The sequence below is a fragment of the Lytechinus variegatus genome, chromosome 18 (genome assembly GCF_018143015.1).
Source record: "Lytechinus variegatus isolate NC3 chromosome 18, Lvar_3.0, whole genome shotgun sequence".
Lineage (NCBI taxonomy): Eukaryota > Metazoa > Echinodermata > Echinoidea > Temnopleuroida > Toxopneustidae > Lytechinus > Lytechinus variegatus.
The window spans coordinates 19,549,204-19,576,177 of record NC_054757.1 but is presented as its reverse complement, the minus strand read 5'-3'; the positions used below and the strand labels follow the sequence as shown (position 1 = coordinate 19,576,177).

At 36.3% G+C, this 26,974-nt stretch overlaps 1 long non-coding RNA gene across 1 annotated transcript; it reads right to left on the bottom strand.

Annotated features, from left to right (window-relative positions):
• Positions 1-14,576: 14,576 nt before the first annotated feature.
• Positions 14,577-26,414, bottom strand: LOC121405609. The gene is made up of 3 exons (XR_005968656.1): positions 24,585-26,414; positions 20,460-20,560; positions 14,577-18,802 (listed from the first exon to the last, which is right to left on the bottom strand). It is a non-coding gene; the product is annotated as an uncharacterized LOC121405609 (long non-coding RNA).
• Positions 26,415-26,974: the final 560 nt, after the last annotated feature.

The following is a 26,974-nucleotide window of genomic DNA, read 5'->3' as shown; positions in this document are numbered from 1 at the left end:
GTACACTGCCCCCTTTTTGCGGGAGGCCGTGTCAGGGGAATCTACCGTAGACAGAATGTGTGCGCGCGTGGATGTGCGTGAGCTATCAGCTTGAGCGTGTGGGCGAGTGGACGCACGTGAATCAGTGCGTTTTCTGTGTTAGGTATCGTTTGTCATAGTGGCGCGACAAATTGAACGATACCCCCTAGAATGCTTCATCTAGATAGTGACAGAAAGCGAGTAAGGTGCCCGACTGGCGGACTTGCGATTGTGATGGTATAGCCTTATTCTTCGACAATAAAGCTGTACTCTCCGTGAAGATTGTCTACCCCTCTCTCTCCCTCTATCTCTCATCATCTCCTGCTCTCCCCCTTTGTCTCAACTTCTCTCCATCGGCTTTCTGACCAGCGGTGCTAGACTAGCATCATCCATGACCTTAACTGTCGGGCGCGAATATAAAACGCTTCTTTGTAGTCGCCATTATTTCTACAATAATTAAATTGTAAAAGTATTTTGTAATTACCAGTCGGCATATCTTCACCCCTTGGATTGTTCACAATGCCAGAAATAACTTAATAAGCCGCTACGGATGAATACATCATATTGACTCGAAGACAATCATGTGAAATATTGTAATGACATTCTTCCATCATTTCTACGATCTCACCATTGGATACGTTGTGTTAATAACTGTAAAGAAAATATTTTAACAAATATCATCTATTTTTGTCTTGACAGCATTCGGGGCCTGATGACCTTTTTTGGATTATTCACATGACTAATCCGTGAACGTCCCTCTCTCTTGGAAACAATTTAACGGATTTCTTACCCCCCATTGGATCCAACCATGACTGGAAGATTTTTAGTTTTACCTGGTGGTTTGTGCCTTCTGCGAGTTGGAGCTGTTTTCTGACAGATCTCAACCTTTCTTTCATTTTCAACACCGTCCCTGATTTCATGGTTCTTGCAAGTTCGAGTCCTGTTTAAGCGTAACTTCGGAACGGATTTTATATGCCTGGCTCCTAACCCATCGCCAGTGTAACGCAGCATCCAACCGTCACCGTGAAATCTAGGTAAGATATGGACCTACTGTGATATTCATTCTTGATGATTTTTTCTTCATTGATATGCCATACAAGAAATATACGCTTCATAATTTGAATACATGATTGCTTTATCTGTTCCGAACGTGACAGTCGTATTTGAAAGTGATGGTAGTAGTTGGTGCCGGCTCTCGCATTCCCCAGGGACGCGGGCGAAATCGTTCCAGCTGTGAATTAACGATGTTTTAATGCTATTACATGGGCGCGTTCGAGTTGTTCGATCATACACCATTCAGCCGGCCTTGATGAAGGGTGGCTGGAGTGAGATACAGGGCAAAACGATTTTAACCCAACCATCCCCGACATTCATGATTAACATCCCTCTTGCTATCATGTCCACGCCTGCTAGACATTGCAGGGGTTAAAATCGATAATTTCAACGCGCTTGGATATGGTCACGGAGATGTTATTTATATACATGTAATGAAAGGCCCAGATTTGTGGTTTCTATTCAAATATATTTTTTTTAATTGATAAAACAGCATAGGTATTGAAAATCATGAATTTGCAGTGTGGCGTTACTTATAAAAAAAAACTGTTAACTATTACATTTTTTTCAATTTTTACTTCGTACTCAGAATTACTCAGACGCCATTTTCATTACCAAGTAAACAAACCATGAAATGCTGTTTATTTATCCTTATCATGATTTTGATATTTAAGAGCTGTAATATACTTGTCCTGTGCATTTTTAAAATTCGTTTTAGGTGCACTTTGGATAAATCCATGCACTTAAATCGAGACTAGTGACCATATGGTCGTATCATAAGTACTTTATGTCCCATAAATTATTGCATTTGAAATCTTGCTATATTCTGATTACTCTACGCGTTCATTTGCCATCTACCCATTGCGATGGGGAAACGCAAACCGCATGAGATTATTTCCATCAGATACTTTCAAGTGTGAATACGATTTTCGCATAAATTATGCAGAAAAAAAATGAAATCACCAAGTAATATTGTAAAGTCAAGCTATATAGGCAGCATTTCCAAAGCAAATGCACTTGCGCTGTCTGCACGTCAGACAAAATCCTCTTCATTCTTTAAAGTCATAGGCACCCATAACCAATGTTTTATTTTTTTTAAATACTGAATTCTGATTCATGTATTTAATACTGTTCATATGGATGAAAGAGACGCCCAGGAAGAAGTAAAAAATCAAATGCGTACACTATCAAAATATCTGTGACTGAAAAATAATGATTAAGTAAGCCTCCTGGGCAGATTAATACAACACAAGTTAGTGTATGAAATGAAATTAAGATGGGGTTTCCGGTCACTCAACTTGTCACCTTTTTAAGCACTAAATAATAATGTTCGGATGTGATTTTTTTTTCTGAGCCTCATTTGTATAACATAGCACAGACAAAGGTGACAAGTAGGACCTTATTGGTTCAATTCAATTTTAGCCAATGCCTTTAACTACATTTTCTATACTATTCTGAAATTTCATATTGCACACTTCATAAACATTGGGCTCACATGTCTTCATTGTCTTTGATAATCCTTTTCATTTTATTGTCTGATGTTGTATTTTATTCTCCATCAAACGATTCTTTTTGCAATCATTGTTAAACGGACATGAAGGAAAGGGTGAAAAAGAGCGAAAGGCAATCATTTTAATGGAACGGTAATGAATAAAAATCAAGGAGAAAAGGCAGGTGAAATGACTCAATCACGATAACAGTATTCCAGCAGAGGAAAATCTATTTTTTAGGTCCAAGGTCGACAAGATTGAAGGGCACTTATTAAGGCTGTATCGAACGGACATCAAAATAACAATAGAATGATTATATCACATTGTGCTTTTACAAAAAAAAAATACTAAGAATAAAGAAAATGAAAAGGCATGAAAGCAGCAATAGCAGCTTTGCTAACTATATTTTACTGTAGTCCATCTTTTTTCTTATTTGATATTTTGAAGAGCAACAGTCCAATATAATGATCTAGCTTTATTGAGTAAAATACATTATAAATACACATACATTATTGTAGCATCATTATGGATAGCTTCTGGGTACGTTCCAGGATATTGTGCGTTCTTGAAGTAAAGGATTCGTTTCTCGTTATTTTATCAATCCGAATACACGCATTCGTGTATTCTACCACTGCGAATGCGAGAACATTCGGGAGAATTTCGTGAACATTCACGGATGAATTCGGCTCGTTTTGAAATGTTCGAAACCAGCCAAATACCCTCAAAAATACTCCCGAATGTGACAACAATTTAATTCGGGCCCTATTCGGGTTGTATTCGGATGACATTCGGTTGGATTAGGGGGAGGCATTGGGAGTAGTCTGGGCAGATTTAGACATATTCGTATCATTCGGGGCGTAACTGTCCTAGCCATATTCGTTCCGATTCGGGTCAACAATTGGGTCGTCATTCGGCTGTAATTGAAGAAATCGGGCCACATTTGGCTGGAATCTTGCCACTATTCCGGTGACATTCGGCCTTATTCGGGATGGCCAAAATTGATTCGGGTCCATTCTTGGCGATTCTGCGCTAAATCGGGATCTATTTATGACCAATTCCTTTCTATGCGGGGAGCTCCCCGAATCAGAAATAGGTTCTGAAACGACCGAATCCATCCGAATCAGTCCATACTTCTGCAGAATCGGTGCGAATTTATTCGGGAGAAATCAATTATTGTGTATCCATGGCTTAAGCTATAGTACATCCCGAAAAAGACCCGAATGAAATTTGTCGTGGCTACATTCGGGAGTATTTTGAAGGGTGTTCAGCTGGCTAAGAACATTTCAAAACGAGCTGAATTCCTGCACGAATGATTCCGAATCCTTCCCGAATTCTCTCTCATTAGGGGAGGGAGAACAGAATCCTCCCGAATACGTGTACTCTGATTCGGGGAGCTCCCCGAATCAGATGCGAATTAGGCTCCGAATCCATCGGAGTCAGGCCATATTCTGGCAGAATCGGTCCGAATGTATTCGGGAGAATTCGGTTTTGGTGTAACCCTTGCTTTAGATGAATTAGTGAACTAAAATCCTCTGGTATGTATTTGATATCACGATTAATTAGTCTGTTGTTTTTGTTGCTATTGGGAGGTGGAGATAACATTCATGACATCATTTCAAAACAATCACCCGTCTACCTCATAGTGGAAACCCTCATGGGAACAGACTAATAGTAAAACTAACGTTCGTATTGATGAGAGTGTACCAGTATTTTCCAAATTCGAGTTTGACTTTATTTATTGAAGGTTTCCGGAAATCGATATTTGGATACTGTCTGCGCTTCGAGACCGTTGCATTGTGTTCAGTATATATCACATTTTCACAGTGATTTCTAACGCTATTGTGATAATATATCGGTGTGATATTCTTGTCTCATGTGATATACTGGAATATAAAGTGCAATATACAATATCTGTTTGAGAGGGTGTCGTATTTAATAAGATTGCAACCTACTTAATGAACTGGATAATATAAATATGAATGTATATATATATATATATGTATATTTATTTATACACACTATAAAAAAAATTGGGTAATTTTTTACAACCACGAGGGTAATTGTGTCCAACCAATTTTGAGCAGTGTTTTACCCAATGTGAGAAGCATATTCTCAAGTAATGGTAAAAAAATTCGCAGCAATTACTTTATAATGGTCAAAATGTTCATCACACTGGATAAATAAAGATACAAAAAAATGCCGAATGTTGGTTGGACACATAATTACCCTCATGGAGCAATTTCGCCCAATATTTTTTAGAGTGTATATAGAAGTCACGGAGAGAATAGGTTTGTCTTCATAATAGTTCCTAGAAGTATTATATGAAGTATTATATATTTCATTTATTACTTACATTTCTAATAACGGAGCGCCAAGCTACCTTGAAAACATCCTAGGTCTCTGGTATTGACTCGACAAGGGCCCAAACCCATAACCTGCCGTTCCGTTCATATCATAGGGAGGATTGGGGTATTATGATGGTGTTGCCTTTTCTTACTTTAAAGTGATTGGTTAACATTGGTTTGACTTTTAAAAAATCTGAGCTAGAAGGTCACACTTGTCACCTGTGTCTGTGATATGTTACAAAAATGAAGCCCAGAAAAATTGCGTTCGAAAATAATTATTTAGTGCTTCAAAAATTGAAATATAAAGTGACCGGAAACACCATCTTAATTTTATCCCATACACTTATGTGTACTATTTAGGCGTCTATAAGACGCCTATTTACAAAATCGGGGTTTGCCTTGTAGTTTCAGCTTTTCATTCTCAATAATGGTTGTTTTCAGGGTTTATTAGTTCTAATACATGCACTTGTACACATGTTTCATCTTGGTTTGAGAATTTTTTAAATCGGCTGCTCACAAAGTTAAACAATGCCTTTAATGCAATTAATTACTCAAATAGACTTGTTTGCGTCGATATTAACAAGAATCGTGTAGGTATAGGCTAAAGTGCAAGTGGTTAGGTTAGATAGATCAACTTGATTTCTATTATAGAAATTTAGTCAAAAGGCATGGACTATATATATGTATATTTTCATCCTCCTCTCATACGTACATCTTTTTCTAAAAAATCTGTTATTTGTCAAGGACCAGTCATTTGGAATTCTCTACCATCTTCACTCAAGGAGGTTCAATCTTTTAATTTATTTAAGAAGAGATCCAAAGAAATCATTCTTGCTAATTATCATTTGCTGTGAGTTATTTTTCTAAATTTGTTTTATTTAGCTCTTGCCCCCCCCATTTGTTCTGTTTTGTATTTCTTTGTATTATTTTGTCTGAGGTACTTTAACAACATTTATTATATATTGTAAGGTCGGCCGTTATAAGGGTCTTTTCCTTTCTGGCTGCATCCTGCCAAGCATTTTATTTATTGTACCAATGTAAATATTGTATTTTATGTATGTGTATTATGTTATTGTATTTTAATGCTTTGGTCAAATAAATTCAATTGAATTGAGTATATATATATATATATATATATATATATATATATATATATATATATATATATATATATAAAGATATATATATATTTGTATATTTGTATGGTCTTGTCAATTTTTGCCATATATGACACGTTGTCTCTATAAATATATACCTTTCATATATTACTTGCTGGTTCGTCAATGGAAAAGCCTGGGTCCCGTAACACAAAGGTAGCAATTCATCGTACGCTTGTTTTTTACGATTGATTGTACTCTTTAGTCAACGCAATCAATCGTAGAAAAATCTTCTACGATCATTGCTAAGTTTCGTGATATACGGGCCCCTTGATAGATTCATCCTTGAATTCCGGAAGCTATATTTCTAATCGCTGCACCACCAATAAAATTCCTAATTGATTGTGTGTTAAAAAAAACGGACAAGGTTGGTATCGAGTGTGTCTCGTGTCGGTTAGGCTAAAGCTTTACAATTCATCCATCTGGTTATCAATAATGATTTGCTGTACACTTATCAATATTGATTGAGAAATCAACTCCGTTTTAGGCTGCCAATAACCTTAATTCGGACGCTTTGATTCATTAATGTGTTCTCGCCTCGACACGGTCGTAAACTTGAATTATTGGTGTAGTTATACACTCGGTCGGTGTAAAGGTTATGTGTGGTTGTTAATAAACACATTAATCATTTGGAATTGGAGCTTAAAGTGTGTATACTTTTTCATTTAGCGGACAAGTTCAGAGATTAAAAAAAACTCTCTGTGTTAGCATGACTGAAGTTCGTCCTAAAAAAACATAGTGCACATTTGCAAATGATGGATTAATTTTATCATACGAGGAACAAAGTAAAATATTTGTTCTCATCAATCGTCTTAATGATCAAGAACTGTTTCTCTTTGTAATGGTATTTAGTAAATCCTTTCAGTTTAAATCATACGAGTAATAGTACATTGCAAATGCTACAATATAAATCAAACAAAACACCCTTCATAAAGACAAATAATTATTCATAAAAAATAAAATTGTGCAAAAATTATAGTAGTGACATCTTCATATTACAGGTGGCTAATTCATTCGTAAATTGGTTATAACCATACATTTTTTTCTTCAAATTTATTATGGGGAGGGGATGTATCGGCCATTAGCTGATAAGGGCCTACACTAAATGGCCATATTACAACGTAATGTTATGGGTTCAATGAATCCACCCTGTGTATTAACTATGAACAGGTTATCAAACGTAGCCATGACCTCTATGTCTTTCAACTAGTCGAGCCATTCAACCATTCACATTTAATTACATCATAATAGTCAAAAACTACCATGATTAATTCACCCTAAATGAGACTCGAGCGTTAATGTGATGGCCGCAAAGGGACAAATATGTCTAAAATTATGTCTGTTTTATCTCGCCGCGTTAGAATATTTGATGAGGATAATACCGTTAATTGAAAAGGGGATTAGTGGGGTATATAGGAACACACTCTGTTTCACCCTAGCCTAATTACAGAGTGTGTCAGAGCCGGTGGTCGAGTGAGGGATGCAAGAATGAATTCACCTTGATCCCGTGTGCTCAGTCGGCCATGTGTTCCGCTATCTTTTTTTTATAATCATGTCATGGGCTAAATTAAATAGCCGATTAATTGTTGTCATAAACTTATAATGTGCTTTTTGTGGACATACATGTATCGTAAAATATGTATATTACCATGATAACATTTTCGCCTTAAGTCCATAATTATGTGTTTGCTTTCAGCAGGTATACATATACCTCATTACTTACATTATATTCTCTTTTGTGTGTAGTGGCAGATGTGAATGAATTTATTTCAATTTTAGTCTACGAAAGCATTTAATGTTAGTCTCACACACTGATTATTATGCGCACCTCTCAACATAGAAACAGACACGACAGTGTTAGAAACAACTCCTTCGTATCTTTGGAGTGGGTTTTGCGTAATAAAAGGTTATACATCGATTATACGTAATTCAACCATTCAAAGATTTCTTTTTCATTAGAAACTAAAATGCTCAAACATGAGCATTTTTCCCCTGAAATTTTGTTTTAACACATTTCTTTTTTTATCCCGTACTATCATTTTGCAAATCGGAACCATGCACTTCAGTAATGAAATGATGAATATAATCATGTTCCATTAGGATCAGAAGGACATATTTGTGCCGATACTATTTGAATATTGAATCAATATTCGTTGTCATAACTTGGTTATAGGCTACATAATGACTATCCTGTAGTCCCATCTATGCATGTCTGTGATGGGCGATTTTGATTAATGGTCTACCCCCAACGTTCACACCTCCCACGTCTCACTGACATTTCTGAATTATAGAGTGAATTCCGACCACCAAACCCTCATCGACTGCCACGAACTTTTGTTTTCAGCCAGGGAAGGCTCCCAGGTTTTGTTCCAGCTGATGAGTTATCCTAATCTGTTCGTGTAATTGTGACGTTTTATCCGCTGTATTGTTTATGCATGACCTAATTATAATGATACATTCGCACTTGTTATCTTGTCATTTATAAATCTGCGACCATTCGCATGATGTTGCGTTGTGTGAACGCAAGCTCTTGAATTCGGACGTAAGCGCCTGTCTCACTGTCTGAGTAGCAAGTTCGGTTCAAATACATGTGTTCTCCAACATGCCTTTAAATAGTAAGGTGAAATTAATGTGATCATGTTTCTTGATGTTAGTTCGTGAGGGCAACACATTTATTTTTCCACATCGACAGGAGACGGTTTGTAAAGTGTTATATCACTGTTATATTTCGCCCTTACATGATTTCTCGATGACTTAAATGCTGGAGTAGTGCCCAAGTTAGGGGGATCAATTGATGCCCTGTAATAGAACATGAATTTGACCATTATCTGTTAGGCAACATTACTGCATCATTATTGCATCTTTGGGATCATGGACCTACTTGGGATGACGTAATTGACTGGTGTATCTAGCCGGGTTGTACGGTTTATTAAAAAAAAGAATTATCTTAAGTTCTGATGTGAAAACGTCATCATGGTCATGATGTATTCCTCATTAAACTAACAAAAGACAAACGCACTCTGTGCATTAAGGTCTCTTCAACATTGTTCTGCATCGTTATGGACTTGTTTTTGTTTTTTAAACTCAATCCTTTTTCCGGCAGCTGAGGCCTCTTCTCGCCCTCTACTTCCGATATTTCCATCATAAGCCGAAAGTTTAGAATGAAAACCATGTGATCTAGGACAATGATGAGATTAAAACAGAATCTTGCACCATCTCGCTCATATTCTGACCAGACCCAATCATTGGCCATTGTAAGGGTACTGTGGGCATCACATGAAAGTGTGACGGCTATTGTTTTATCTACATATACTCATTTGCTTTTAAAGAAACAGTTCCCTTACGTCGTGTTACATGCTCCAGATATACACATCTTATGGTATTTTATTTCATTCCATTGAAATAATAATCATTATTATGCAATGTATTCAAGATTTCAAATATTTATTGGCTTCTAGTTTATTTCTTCTATTTGCCACATGTCCAAATATTTCAATTTGGATAAAACTAAGTCACGGCTCAGAGGAGGGAGAACGGATAGAAAATTGTTTTTTTTTACGGCTGACAGTGTATTTTCAATTTAGTATATATGAATTCATCATTCATCCAATCTAGTCATTCCGGCATTTTCTGCGAAATAGATTTAGCTAATCATATAATATTTATCTGTCATTTATTATTTATAAGTATTGATCAGCAGCAGATCCCGATGAGGTCAAATTGCAATTTGATGATGGTTTTATAAGGGAACAAACATTTTCTTGATATTTTACCCCTCAGAAATGCATGTTCGCTTTTAAATAGGTATAAATTGATATTTTTTACACTCGTTTGATGAATTTTACACATTGGAGTATCGTGCGACGAAGAGAAAGCTGGGGTTATTTATAGGCACTATTTGCCAATCGGCATCCCTAACTGTATCACATGGGATAATGATTTATTCGGTTACCTGTCCTTTTGTGGAGATACCATACGGCCAACTTCAAGGGCAATCATCTGAAACGCCAGTTTCAACTGCCTTTAAAAAGGGTGTAGAACGTTTCAGTGTATCAGAATGCTGTGTCTGGTATTGTATCGTTCAATCAGCAGACTGTCCAGTGTGACCTTACCAGAGGAGGAGGAGGGGGGGGGTTCGAGTAAAAGCTGTCATCAATATTGAATTATTGATCATTTGGTTGGTTTTAATATTTTACATTCTTGAACTTGTAAAAGGCTAGATGTCATTTAGAGTTCAACTGCAAGGTGTTTTAACGAACCACCCGTGTATTTTTTTCCATGTCTACCGATTAATCTTTCATAGCAAGTGTCTTCAGCAGGGCTTCAACCATATCAACGGGAAATAGTGCACCATCATAGATTATCTACGCTCTGTGATAATTCTTACTATAAGGAAAGAAAATCAATATCCCAAAATTCCCTTCATCGTAATTCATCTGGGCAATTATCGAAATCATTGTAATCCAACGTAGAATCGAAAATAAAATACAGTTCGGAAAGGAGTACTGGACAAAAATCACAAATCTTGAAATATTTTTAAGGAATTACCTTTAAAATTAATTTTTCCATAATCAAACAAATTAACTTGCTTCCGTTTACAGGCGTTAGAAGACAATAACAAACTTGAGACAGAAAATATGACAATAATGGCGGAAAGTTTGGAGTCACTTAATATGCTTAGTGTAAGATTATACAAGATCATATCGCTTTCAGTCGGAGCGTGTTCGCCTTGGCCATTAGTATATTCATTTCAAGGACAAGGCAATGTCCAAAGTCAGTTTAACAAGCAACATGCTCTCTGAAATTAGACTGTCGGGTCTTTGTACTTCAATCGTCAAGTATTTTATATATTATTCTCTCTTTTTTCACTCTCTCCCTCTCTCTCTCTTTCTCGATCTATCTAGCTATCTGACTATCCTCACGCACACATAGGATACCATGTATTTCAAAATATTAATAGCTTCACCCTTATTTGTTCTCTTTCCGTCCTTCCCCTTCTTTCTCGCCCACTGTTCTCCTGTCCCTGTGGCTCACGCCGACGTCTTGAACTTATTTACTTTGATGGGGATTATTCAAATCTCTCCAAATCAATACTGGCATCTATGGCTAGTCTGAAAAGTGTATGGCAGGGGTCACATAAAAGCTGTCTTGGACCACGGTGTATCCACACTATGGCTAGCCATGTGACCAGTTATGAACTTGTACTGGTATCCATAATGACGTGATGCTCTCCAGGGTCAATTCGAGGTTCCTAGAGGTCCATAGCTGACCCCATTCCCCAGGGACTGGTATATAGGGCGTGGTCGTGGGATAAAGAGGGGTACGACGTATTCCCTCCTTCCACTAGTGTCGTACCAAATGCCCCGCACGTCATTTTTGTACTATCACGCAGATGGATGAAATCAATGTGCAAACAAACCCTGATTCTTTTCATGCAACAGACATAACTAAACACATCTTCCTTTCGCCGTCAGGGACATACATGTACATTGGATATCGTTGCTGTAAAGAAATTTAGTAGAGGAATGTTATCTGCCCTTCCATTCTGTTTCGTCCCTTCCTTTGATTCCTCCTCCCCCTTTCCTTTCCCTATACACATTTTTACGTCTTCATTTTTTCATCATCGAATTTAATAACTGCCTTGACGCTATGTCCACTCGTAAAATAAGAAGCTTCTACGATTGTAGACGACACGACCTGAATATTGATTTACACGACTTGGCGTGCAGTGGACTCGCTGTCTGCCTTGAATCTAATAGGCCTTTTAAAGGAGTTTCTCCTGCTGCCAATATTGCGTTTTAATTGGGCCGTTAAAACTGGACTATTCAGACATTTTATTTATGCTCGTCGTAGACCTCGTAAATTGTTTAAATGAAACGTCAGTGCATTTGTAACGTTTGACACTTGCGACGCAAAATATAGAGACGCTACGTGGATAAAGCATATTATTTAAATGAAAGTTATTTTAATGTCACATTTTTTTTACTTTTGTTTTAAAGTGATTGGTTAACATTGGTTTGACTTTTAAAAAATCTGAGCTAGAAGGTCACACTTGTCACCTGTGTCTGTGATATGTTACAAAAATGAAGCCCAGAAAAAATTGCGTTCGAAAATAATTATATAGTGCTTCAAAAATTGATATATAATAAAGTGACCGGAAACACCATCTTAATTTCATCGTAAAATCACTGCCGACATTCAGGTGATTTCAATAATTTACTTTTTCATGAACTGGTCTGTACGAAAGTACATTAAGGTACATACATGAAGAAACACTGTTCGGGAAAATAACTATGTAATAAGTAATCAATGTAAAAGAAAACTTATGCCATTTTTACAAGAATGAACTGTTTCTACCATACGTGGGGGTTCACATTATTACAAGCTATATGTTTGTTTGTTTTTAGTGAAAGCCCCATTTGTAATGATTAATTTAAATACGACGACCATTTAGAGCTAATTGCCTTGAACCTGAAACACTCAGTGGGTCGGTCATCTTCACCAGATTTCCTCCTTTTTTTTACTGATCGAGGTCATGGTTCTTTTTGCTTTGGTTTGCGTAAAGTAAAAAAAAATGGATGAGAAATTTCCCAATGAAGCAACTAAACCTATTTAAATGTTGAGTAACAGTCACCTAAATTGAGTGAAATAGAATATGTGGGATTATCAGGATATGCAGGATATATAATTTTAAAATACCTTATACCTAGGATTTTATAAGGTAAAAACATGTTTATTGTGTATATTGTCATATAACATTGTGTAAAATATGTACATCATCGGTACTATTTTTCCGACAAAAAACATTGAAAAATTCATGGTCAACCTTCTGTAAAGTGTACATAAAAAAGATATTATCCCCTTCATAAAAAAACAAAAATACTATTAACTCTGAGTTGAACTTGAGTTGGATATTTCAAAGTGAACAATATCTTCAAAAATAAGATTAAATTCTAAGCATTTAATTCTGGCATATTTCATGAAAAAATCCCGCGTAAATTATCAGCAAAATGTTAGGACATAAAAAAATGAAGCTACCTGGACTTTTCTAAACCGACGGACTTGGAACATGTTGGCAGTTATTTTAAAAGGTTTTTGTCCACTCGTTTACTATACTTTTTGAAAAAGAATCTAGTCTGAAAATCGGAAATATTCTAGTGATACATCATGATTAGTTCATCAATGCTATTATGATGTCATTTGCTGCGAAGGGGCTTATATCCGGTTACCGCTGCGAAGACTCATGAATATAATTTGACGAAATTATTGTTCCAAGTTCTAAATGTATTTTGATATAGGAACGTACTTTTTGCAAGAACCACAGAGACGAGAAGAGCTGGAAAACCGATAGTTGCGCTCCCGTTGAAGTGATTTATGACTCTATGTTCGTGTGATCCTGTCTATCACCACATAATATATGCATTCAGCGGTGACTTTTATTTTCTCTGAGGTTTTTCTTAATTTTCCACATTTTCCGTCGCTAATTTCAATTTTCATTTAATCCATGCACACTTGACAATGTATCTGTGCTCATCTTTGGTTGTATCAAAATAAACATATCAACATTCTAGCCAATGTTGTGGAGTCGTATATTTCATGGACTTCTCTTACCTTTTTAAGGACATTCCAAGCCCGGAGAGGAAAGAGGGGGTGGTGATATTGGAATAGGAAGCTCATCGTTTATAATCATAATTATTTTAGCGGTTTACACCCGGGCTTTCAAAGGTTACCACTATGTCTTTGTTGCAGCTCGGACTAATTGTAGATATGAACAAATATATTGGTTGAAATTTACAGCGTTTTTGTCAATTTTGTTTTCATTTTTCGGGTATGTTATATTGATATTGTACATTCATTTTGATGTCACAATGGACATATTCTAAAGCCTCTTGGAATTGTTTTTCTTTTTTCGGTGCAGCCACGTTCAATTTTGTATCAAGGTGAAAATGACATTCTAATGTAAACGAGAGAGTGTATCTTTACCGTGTATTCACATAATTATGACACATACACCTAATTTGTATGAAGCAAATCATATTTTTGCCCGATGTACGTATGTATTGTACATTTTCACTTGCTATGAACTTTAAAGAGAAATTTCAGTACTTGCAGGAAACACTGATTTCATGAGAAAGTCTGTAAAACCAGGCTTAAATGTCATATCATCGAGGATCTAGATCTGGTACAGTTACATAAACTAAACTTTGTGAAATCTTGAAATCTACGCTGAAAAATGTTCACACTGAAGATCCCCAACACAGATAGGCACACGTGGGACAGTGTATTATTATTGCTGGAATAAAGACCCGACGGAAGTGACCGAATCCGCGCTTATTTTGCTTATTTCTCAGCAATTACACAATTTCTTCCAGAATCCTTTTGCACATATTTTTTATTCATGCAAACAGACACTTGAGTTGTTATTATATTAGATTCTGTAAAAAGTCATTTTGAGATCGTTACCAAAACTGGAATTTATCTTTAGATATTGGAAGGTATGAGGCTGTATTTTAAGTAGGCTGGACCGAAAGCAACACCACTAAATTTTCACAGGATGCCTCACGCTCTTTGCAAAAAAAAATAAAACATGGATTCATTTTCGGGGTCCAGACATTGACCTGTACCATTTTACAAGCCTTGATTCCATCGAACAACCTAATATCATTAATCATATAATTATCGACCAATCATTATGAATGTCTGCAATAGGAACTTCAATCGTCAACTGGCCGACCAGAGGCCTAATCCATGTTAATGCTATACCGGGAGCTCGTGGACCAAGTACAAGATTTATGCGTCTGACATTTTCAAGGCTTTGGCCAGGATTTGGCCTGACTGTCTTGCTTGTCGATTCGATCGATCATAAAAAGAGAAAATACCAATGTCTTAATCAAATAATAATTCCATTGTATTGGGGACGATTAATGTTCGAGATTATGTTGTTAATATTCAGATAATACACGTACCTTGTTTTCCAAGAAATTATACAAAGCAAAAGAATTAACGTTCATCGGTTGCTTGTTTGTAAACTCTTGAGACAGATGTATTTGATTTTACTACTTTGTCTTGACTTCATTAGTGCAATATACAAGCAAAATATGCAATGTGAATGAAAAGAACATTATGGATATAAAGATGTTGAACGTTTCAGTCAGTAGACTTCTTATGAATTTCGTATGGTGTTTATTTTCATTGTTTTTATACAAATATTGCCTTCAAAGCAGCATGTTAATTTTATTTATGTACTATTATACATGAGAATAACCACCTTAATTAAGGTTCCGTTGTTTTTTCATTTAATGAATAACCCTTTGTGTTTAATTTGTTAGAATTGCAATTCGTCGTCTTGATTTGTTGATTTGTGGTATCATTGGATTTTGCATGTTCATATAGGGTAAAAACACCCTCATGCATCTGTACTCTGGAGGGAACTACTTATCCCCATACCGGCGGGCCGAGACTGCAGGTGGCCGCTGAACCATATACTTGTGGCATTCCGTGAGGGCATAAAACCTCTCTAAGAGGTCTGCATCAGGGAAATGACCTGAATTTGAACTTGAATAGATTCGCTTATCATTTATGCCATTCCATACTCATTTAATGCCATGAAACGTCGCCTCATTTCGCTCCGACTTTCTGGTCACTTTCTTCGGCATGGTTCGATAAATTAACGCAAGGCGACTAGAATCGGGCGATGCACTATCACGACAATGTCAATAGATGAAAAATGCAGGCCTAAAGAAAAATGCAAACTGCACATGTCAAGTTTATAGATTTAACAAAAACCCTTCATATTTCTTCCTACTTTTTTAAATATATAAATCACATTTTAATGGTAAAAATTGAAACAATTACAATGAGCCCATGTTATCTGTTCTAGACGAACAATATACAGAGCAAGGTTGTTGTTTTTTTCTTCTACGACTCTGACCAAGGGCAGCTCTTCTTTCCTTAAGTTTTTTTGTTCAGTCTCCATCGGAATGAAAATTAATTTTAATGAAATAACTTTGAAGATGAATATATAATTTCCACCAAAACAAGGGAAATAATCAATTTCTTGTTATCCAATCTATTTTATAAAGTTTGTAGAATGGAGGATGGATACGTGAGCATGTTTTCAGCAGCTTTGGAAAATTCCCGACTTCCACAAAATTGTCTCTTTTTTTTGTGAAATCAGTAATGAATTTCAGTCTTTTATATATTTTTTAATGAAATTACATGTATAATAAATCGATCTTTTCTCATTTCAGCTTTGTCTTTCTACATCCTTGTGAGGGCGATGTGGTGATATTCATCGTCACCATAAATAAATATGAATTTTGCAGTTTGATATCGTATCAAACATTAAAAATTTTAGATACGAGAAGCAGTTGTATTTAGATGACAATGAATTCATAAACATTTATATTTCGCACTTCCGTCTTAATCAAATGCTAACTTCAGAACAAATTACAGGTGGAAAAGTACAGGTTCGAACTTTACAATAAATACATATGGGTGTCTGTCAAAAAAGCATTAGTGGCAATAACAGTAGAGAAGCAGAAGCGGCATATTAGTACAAACAATAGTCGTAGGTAGAATTCACAGTAGTATTTATATGCCAGTACGTAGGCCTATGCGTGTGCATTTTTTTTCCAACGTGAGTGAGTGGGTGAGCGTGATCGCAAACTAGTAGGAGGGTGTGGGAGGGCGCATGTGTACGTGCACTTGTAACATGCTTATGTTTAGAACATCATGCTATTTATAGCCTTTTAATGAATCCAAAATTGACCTCGACCCTCAAAACTGTCTTCACTCAGATGTTTCCCACATCGCATTGACAGAGGGATTTCCCTGCTCGCTTCTCAGCCTGTCATGCCTAACATATTATTTTTCAAAATATTTCTATCAATTTGACTGATTTCTAACATATTGTGATAAAATGATAGATATATATATAAGAATCAACGATTAAATAAGCTCTCTTAATCAACTGTTTGGGTCCTTGCTCCCATCTCGCTTGTAACATTAGTGATGCCTTCTTCCGAGAGGGATTTTGCTTCCAAAACAAACGTCAAAAACACCATACGCCGTGCATCAATCTTCAGGCTTTGAACTTCTCATCGAGCTTATGCTTCCATACTTTGTAAGACCATGAATCAGCAGACCGGGGGTCAAAGGTTAAAATGTAGAAAAATATTTCTTATTCATTCTATAAACTATCATAGAAATATGTGTCTTCTGGCGAGTCCAGCCGACAGGTGGTTCTTCTTTTTTTTCTTTTTTTTTGAATGGGTAAGCCATAGTTGAAGCAGGACTCCTCCTGTCCTTAATCCCCTCCTAAAACCGCCGGAATGGATAGTGCAAGGATTTGCACGTATATGTCAGTTTATATAACGAATTTACGTCGAGTTGACACAAGCATCGCAATGTTACATTTAGAGGTTGGTGAAAAAATGATAGATCACCCTTTCCCCACTTCTAGTCGTCTTTTGGACACCGTTGACCCCTCTGCGTAACGCTCTCGTCTTCATTCACAGCTTGTGTGATTATCACCCTGGAAAGGTGTCTATCTAGGCAATACCCCGATACCCTGACTCTTCTGACGCTAGTCATATACAATGATCAATTTCCAAGTGGTCCATCTTCCCCGTTATAGTATCTGCATTTTATGGTTAAGTTTTGAATTAAAAAAAACGGTTAGGTTTAAAACTTTATTTTCATGAACCTTACATTTTTCCTCCAGTTCCCCCTAGACATGTCTTGGTCATGAACTTGATTTAACGACATTCCCTGCATGCCTGAGACCTCGACCCGAAATTATGGACAAAATTTGTACACAAACCAGAACAGGGCATCACTGACTTGGACCCATACATCAGTTTTGGTGCAGGTGCACGAAATCTCTTTCATTCAGGCACGTTACAAATTTCATGCAGCATATCGTGTTGATGAACATGGCATCCACCTGTTTCGCCGTGTAAGATTCAGATGCAATCGACCTATTTCCACCGCCTCTGAAATCTTGGACATTGACAGGGTATGAAGTGAATAAAAACGAGCAGAGTTCATTTGAAACAACTTCATGTTTGGATTAACTTGTCATTTATTACAAAAATAAAAAAAGAGGGTTTATATAAATCGGAGCCGTGTGTGGTACTGTACATCCAAATATCAGACATTCATGTGGTAAACCAAGAAAAAAAGTAATAAAGCTTCTATAACTCTATTGATATGCATAATTTCTTAAAACGTATTTAATGACTTGCGTATTTATGTATGTACGTACGTATGCATTGGAGTATGTATGTGTGTTTATATGTTGATACTATCAGGCAGACCGAAATCAGAAATAACCTCTCCTGTTCCTAAAACAGAAACAAAAAGAAATTCAGAATACATAAATCATAATGTACTATATGATTCTATTATCTTATCCTCGTATTAAAAAATACTTTAATTCCATTCTGTTTACTCATTTCATTCATCAATGCGACAACATTTTCATTGTTTCTATACTTTTATTATACATGTATGTTGTAGTATGAAAAGGACATACCATGAACATGAATAATGTTTACCAATGGAGTTCAGTTAGGACAAGGTAATGACCTGGAAAATTGATGACCCGAGTAAATTAGATACAGGCCTTACGCAGTGGCATATTATTTTGAAATTGTCGTTCCTCAATGTAGCCTAGACATCATCATCCGTGGCGTTAGAAGCGATGCCACAATGGGGGCCAGGTGCCACCGCCTTCCTACGATTATGAAAGAAATGAGATGAAGAAAATAAATAAATATACGTATATGTATATATGTGTGTGTGTGTGTGTGTGTGTGTGGGTGTGTGTGTGTGTGTATCAAGATTATTACTTTTGTGTAATGAGACCTCTCTATTTAAAAATAGAGAGGTCTACATGTACTATAAAATACCCTTTTCATTTCACTGAGAAAAGAAATTATTTCACTTTTTAGGTCATTTTCCCCTCTCCCTATACACAACACACTTTCGCCGCCTCCATCTGAATGTAGCGACCCTTGATTATATATTTTCAGAGAAAGAGCAATTCAATTATGACGTTCACTCCCTCAGTCTGCCAAGGCTCATCGTTTGGATTTCCAGGTATATTTATCGCAAAACAGAAAAGATTGTCCCTCATGGGAATAATTAGTGACATATGTGCACCTTGCTAATCAGTAATTTGCAATAAAGCAATAAAGAAATTTCCGTCATAAATGATGTCAGGGATATTTCGGTCTTCTGCCAGTCAAATATTAAGGAATATACATTCTTAAAACAAATCAGTCAAGTTGACTAGACAAGTAGTCAGCTGTAGTGGTCACATTTCTGACATAATTATATTTTAGTTAAAAATAACTATAGTAAAATAAGACTAGAATAACAGTTGCACCCGGCTGACCCTACTAACTAGTTATTTTTGACTGATTTGTTTTTAGAGTGTATGGTTCCTATTCCTATTGACATTTTCCTTTGCATAAATACAAATGTATTTAGCCATATAGGCCTGCCTTCATACATTCTTATTTTGTACTTAAATCACTGCTTATAACTATGTTCCAATTCCTTTGATTTTGATTGTAGGCCTCATGAAAGCAGGCATATAAACGAAAGATCATGCAAATCATGTAAATAAAAGGAACTAAACACCGAGAATTGCATTTTACTAATTGTGATTCCGGATCTTCCAATTTACATTATAGAGGATGTATAAATAAAAAAAACAGAGGGGTGAGGTTTAATTGGAGAAGGGGCAAGATCATTGTCCAATATTCCGTAAAACGGAGGTTTGATATTTTTTTTATCTTTGATATTTAGGGAGTCATCACATTGATGCATTGATTTTTTTAAACCGTATTTAGAGAGACGAATATTTAAAATGCATAGATATTTACATGTTGACCCCCATGATCATGAAGAATGGTGGAATCATTGGTCACTCAATTCATTTCTGTATTCACCAAGACATTCATGTATAAAGAAAATGGGAGACGCGACGGTGAAAAGGGCCAGAATTTGGGAGAGAGTATATTTGATTCACCGCCTTTCCAGTCAATAAATATGGGGAACACGCTTTGGAACCCAACGACCTTTCACGAACATTCGATGTGATCGCACGGTCAGATCCGTACCTTACGGGTATGTTATCTCTCTAATCAATTTCAATTAACTAACACGACAGATACATCTATTAATACGTGTACTTCCACCATTGCGCGGTTTCGCCCCAGGCTAATTTCACCTTGGTCGAACCACGGCCCGCGCGTTGCTCTATATTCTTCCAGGAGCTTGATTCTATTTTGGGGGAAACTCAAGCTACCTGAACGAAATCACGGTTAGCATCTTACACATTATCTCATTAGGCGTAGAAGGGAGCAGTGATAATCACCAATTACCTCTAATACGAGTCTCTTTTGAAAACAGACTTCTGTGGCCAACGTGCTGCCAGACCTTTATTTTTCTCTGTCTGTGTCCCGACAGCGGAGTCCCGACGTATCTAAAATGAGAATCAAATTTGATATGTTCTATCGTCATGCTCGTGAGCTTACTTGAGATACTGCCAATGGAATTCTTCAGATCTTCTGAGATCTTTGATGGGTAGAAAATATGATCACCTATCTCTTTATCCCCCTCCCGCCCTCTTATCTACTGTGTGGGGGTGCAAACAAGTTGAGATCACTAAACCTATTGGTTTCAAAATATTTGCATAAAATATAATTGTGATGCAAGATAGGAATAAGATCCATGTTTATACATTGAATATTGGGTTGTTGCTGACCAGAGATTGGTACTAAAGACAACCCCAATAATTTTCATATTGAAAGAATCATGACAAAGTTCTCTCAATAATATTTACCCAACAAGTTGCCAATTTGAGATAATATGCATGGTCTTAGTGATCTCGTATTCAAATAGCCATATCTTTTTACTCCTCATACGATTTCTTTTAAACTTCGTTTGTTTTCTTGCTTTGTTTGTTCTATTCGGGGGCGTTGGGTTTTATTATTCCCATTCACAACCCTCTCATTTCCTTTCCCGTGATCATAGATGATAAAGGAAATACAAATTCAAGTGGTATAGAATGAATATCTTAACTGTATGATATATTATTCAGGAGATTCATTACCCACACAAGGGCATACGTATACCACCTGTTAAGGACAACGGTTTCATCATTTTGTCATCCATAACAGACACTGATAATCCATACTTTTCTGCAGTTGAATGACCTTAATTACGTTTAACGTTAAGTCGATCTTTATACCGATTTGAATGTAATTAGTCATTAACATTCAAATTTTGCTGATGTACCATAAAAGGGTTATTGGAGCACACAGGATCCCCATTAGGTATAGCTGCAGTCATTGCTGATGTGTGAATTTGAGGGAATGTGTTATTGATTAGATGTCCATGTTATACATAATGCCCGGCCAAAATAAGCATGCAAAAATCGGGTCGACATTGATGCGAAGGGGGAAAAAATCAATGAAAACCTTCGCATTGCCGACACCGTATGACAGGTATATACATAGCCAGGGTGGTAACATTTACTCAATTAATTAAAAACTTACCGGGTTTATTGTTTGTCTAGACGCCGCTAGCTCAGGGATAATGATGGTTAGACACCCCTTGTCACACTCGTTTATTGACAGGAGAAAAGCCTGGCTTGACGGTAAAACTAATAGTTACACTGTAAGTCTTGATTCGATAGCCAAATTTCGCGCAGCGACGTACGTGGCTTTCTGCAACGCGGGCATATGGCAAGCACTTCTAAAATTTATTCAAATTTATTGATATGGCTTGCCATACGCCCACATCGCTGAAAGTCCCGTATGTCGCCTAGCGAAAGCTTGCTTATATCAAGACAGTACGAGCCCTCGATACAATTTAAAATATATTGCTTATATATATATTTTCGATTGCTTATAGTAAATAATATATATACATTGAATATATAACTCGTTAACAAATCAACAAAATTCTGCGTCAGTGTATTGAAATACCTAGCAAACAATGAGGTTAAAATGAAAACACCGCCTGTGGTAAAATGTACTAAACTTTTGATCAAAGACTTTTATAAAAATAAACAAGATGATGCTTAAAAATACACGATTTGGGTGTTGGGGGAGGCGGTTATGGTTAACATTATGATGATAATACAAATGGATATAAATGCGCTGACGTTATGAAATAATATTGACTTTGTACTTATAGTAGGCTAATAGGTGAAGTCGATATAGTAGAGATCTACTTTGTTATCGATATTTCATTAATATTTTCTTAAAGACTTTACTATTGCACTGCATATTTTGGAAGTGTCTAGTATATATCCCCCATTAACCTCTACATGTTGAATTGATACAGGCTTGACAATTTTTTCCGCATACAAATTAGAGGAATATGTTATAATTAATGTACAAGGGTATTATGCCATGATTTATGTGCATTTCATCTTGTTTAAAAAATAGAAATGAATAAGAATTTTGATACTACTTTGAATATTCACTAATAACTACATGGTTAGAATGAATATGCTAGTTGTTTTCAATAATTTTTTGATAAATTATTTCTGATTACTTAATCGACTCCCAAAATACACGTTCAGGGTCTACTTCCGACGCATTTTCCAATGAAAGTATAAACTGAGAGAAATTATATGAGTATAGGCCAGAAAATGGCGCAATCTTGTTGCGGATGTTACATCACAAACTCAATATTTTAAGAAATTTCAATTAATAAATATATACTCTATTGAGTAATTCCAGAAGAATTGCAAAACGTGAACGTATATTGTACAATCGAGTGATCATCTTGGGTTTTGCATCATTCTAAAAAGAATATTGATTTACACCTGAGATGGTGTAATTTATATATTAAGCGAAGGACATGTTAGCACACCCTTTTATGGGGAATCCCTGTTCAAAAAATGATTCATTTTTACTGATGTTGCTATATCATCGGTGTATGTGACGAAATCGAGGACAGAGGATATTACCCTTTAATTACGGCCAACGATGTGTTTAATAATTGACAATCTATGGAAATATTGCCATATTCCTATCATTACGTCATCTAAGGTAGATAGTAACCCATTCATTTATTCCAGGCGTGTCGAGGCCTGTGTGTGTGTGCGGTGACGTGTCTTAAATATTGCCCGCCCTTCTGATAAAAGGGTGATTCCATTAACAGATCAACGCATATACAACGCGCCTATCCATTAAAGGTTTTCACTCCGGAATTCATTTAAAGAGTCGAGCAGACGAGCTTTTGAAGGTAAAGTAAATAAAATTCTATGATGTACATTTATTTCTCCATTTAAATAGGATTTTTAAAAAAATATTGGGTAAGGTGCATGGTGTTGGATGAATTAAAGATATATGTTGTAGAAATATCATTTTTTGTATAATATTAAATATGCATTTTACAATTGTTAAACCCAATTCACGATTCCTTTTCACCTAATATTAAGTGATTTTTGCACATCTTCTTTACAGCGTACAATATTTATTTCAAAGTACAACGCGCTGAACAATTTTGAGCAATTTTATAAAATGTAATTTTCTTTATTGTCTTTTTCATTAGTTTTCTCAAATTCAGTGCTTGTTTACTATCATATCTTGATTGTAATGCTGTTTAAAGGATACACTACGTTTCATACTGAACTACGTTTTGGTTTTATTATCGTAAAATGTGGGGCCAATCGTTGTTTGTACTTGTCTGCTTTAAAATGAAATTTAAATCTTTGAGGATCATGGACAATTTTAATGCTGGAGGAGTTAAACTTTGTATAACAGTTAAGGAAATCAATGTACAAAAATACATAGATTTAAAACTAAATAAATTTAGAAATGATCAACTCACTGATTTTGAAGGAAGATCGAAGTAGATCATTGATTTGACTACCCATCTTCGTAGACAGATTTAGACTGAATTACATATATACACATTTTCAGACTTGGAGTGGGCGTGTTTGCATAAGAATATTGGAATCTAAATTGGGAATGGTCCGGAAAGCCTGAGTTGAGTGTTTCTATTTCATAGCATGCACTCTGACATTTTCACTCGGAGCGAATGGTCAGTACTCTCCAGTGATATCGTATACATTTTAATCGATAACAAACGAGAGCGAGAAAATGAGGATGACGTCACGATTCTGGCCTTGCCAACCCATGTGAGGTGCCGGTCATATATCGCGATGGATAATTAAAGTAATTGAATGTATGGTGAGAAATCACTTTAAATATAATCGTAAAAAATGCATGAGTTTTATTTAATACGTTTATGTCTGAAAACGCCCAAATGACTTGCTACTTCCTATTGCATAATATGAACATCACGATTTCGAACGTATTGGACTGTATAAAAAGCACGAATGTCTAAGAAATGTTCCACAGATCGTGTGTGAGTTAAGTGAATGGTATTTCATCTTACGCTACTCTCTGTAGAAACATCAATGTCAATCGAAAGTGATTAAAGATTTGATTGGAATAGGATCACGTCAAAAAAAAAACAAATCTCACCCGACAGCCATCGAAGGTAATGCGATGAACCTAGAAAAGTGCGTTTTGGACCATTTCTCCTTTTAACGTAGACGGTTCTACCCGGGCAGGAAGCGTTACCTTAAACCGTCGATAGCTTAAGGCGTTGTGTGTATAGGACGACTACACGCTGGTATTATCTTGCATTGATGTCGCGGTCGATCTGCAATGCTCTCTTTTGTCAAGTTCATCGTTAAAACGATGTTTAAAAAGTCATCTCTGTAATGAGCCTCTATTATTGCGCCCGCGGGAGGCTCAGAGGAGGAAAAAAAATTGGCGTTTCGGGGACAGGAATGTCCTCTTGTCTTTAATATCTCCCCCTTGCTCCCGATATCCCTATTTTAAACCAACATCAGAGTTTTGTAAATATTTAGGGGAAGCTGTGTGAACGATACTAAAGAAGCGAAAACGATTGAATGAAAGTAGATCATTGGAGATGACTGAAAGGATAGTGAACTGAGCGTAAATCGCCTGATCTCCAGTCTTTTAAATATAATTTGGACTGGAATCTTATAATTCAATCTCAGCCTACATTCCTAATCAACAGACATTTAACAAGTGGTGAGTGAAATGTAAAATATGTATTTGTACCAATTTTACAGATTGTGTATACCCTGTTTTCTTGTGTCAGAATTTCGTACCCTATTTTTTATCCTTCCCGAAACACAATTTCGAATTAGATAATAAACCTTACAGATGTTGCTATGTTCTCTTAGCCTAAGCCTCTGCGCTCTAATGGCATAGATTATCTTAAATTTATTTGTATGTGGCCAGATAAATTGCAACTAGTGTGCAATGTTTTGATGATTCACAAGGCTGAAAAATATAAAATATATACACGTTTTCAACATTTACTTCAATGAGGTTGAATAGGCCTATTTTACTTAACCGTAATAAAATATGTTTCAGTCAAGAGCGAAGTTATGAAATCCAGGTCAGGGCTTTCCTGACATATCTAGAAATAAGACCTGTAAAAGTTACATTGGCTAGGATTCGAACCCAGGACCTCCGGTCGCAAAACCATGGGAATAACCACTGTGACATTTAAAACTCTTAGAATTGCGAATTCCAGGACTCTGATGTCCTAACACATCTGAATCACACCAATCTTTCAACGACACAAATCTGGATGATGGAATACAATGGATGCGTAGTCAGGTCGACATTTAAACAACAACCTTTATAGGCTAAAATCCGACAAAAACATTATGAAAACCACTTATCTTCCTTGGCAATATTTGCACTGGATTAGACTCTCAGACTGGGGGTGTAAGAAAATTATCCTGTCCTTCTTGGAAGTGTTACGGGGTTTCGTTCTTGGAGAGAGTTTGAAAGGACAACTGAGGGTTAGTATGATTGGATCTCATGGAGTCATGTCAATCCTTATTAATGTCCATACTAAAGACCCTTCTGAAAGACATCTTTAAAGGATCTCAGAGGCACTCTGTCTCGATCTTTAAAGTCGTGGGTCATAATTTTCTGACACCTGACTTTTCAAAAGGTAATGAGAATATACGCGAAGAGCTGTATCTTTTAGGCTGAGCAAATCATGCTGCCTGATTTAGGCATTCTCGGGAAAGGGGGATAGTCAAGTATGAAAGTTACCATTTTAAGTGAAATGTGCACACAATTGCGTAAATTATACTGGTCATGAAACTCCTTTCTACTGTGGATGATAGACAGCACCTGCAAAATGGCAAATGTCCTTTAAGTATCTTTTTAGTTTTAATATTTGCAGGCTTTAAGTTTCAGGATGATATGGAGCAGAACAGTAGTGCCATTTGAAATCATTTTGTATTGGATAAGTACAAAGTGTAAGGTCATTTACCCCCCTCCCCCCCCCCAATATTGTAAGACGTTTATCCATGAAATGTTATGTGCAAGGAGAAATAGCGTTTCGATAAGAATATCCTGAAATGTTCGTTGACGATTATGGAAACGTCCAATTCTATTTGTATGTTTAAATATTATCGTACTCTTTGTCCAGCGCTCTCTTTTCCCAATTTTATTTATTTGTATTTCAACGTAGAATGCAGCACGGTGTTAAATTGCGAAATGTTATATTTTGTTAATGTTTCCATCATTATAACAACTGTATGGATTTCAGTCATCATGTTAATAATTTGGAAAGTGGTGTTTGTGTTCTTTAACAAATATTATTAAGCACATGCAGAAAACTACATGTGGTCATAGACCATAGTCACTGATGGGCAAGCGTTGGTTGACCGCTGGCCGAGTTGGCTGGAGGAAACCCTACCTTGACCAAGCAGCTTGACATGTTTTCCTTCGAAACCGAGATTAAAGATCGTCCATTTCCTCGGACCGATGAAAGAAAACGCTAGGGGGCGTCCCAGACGACTGATGGATAATAT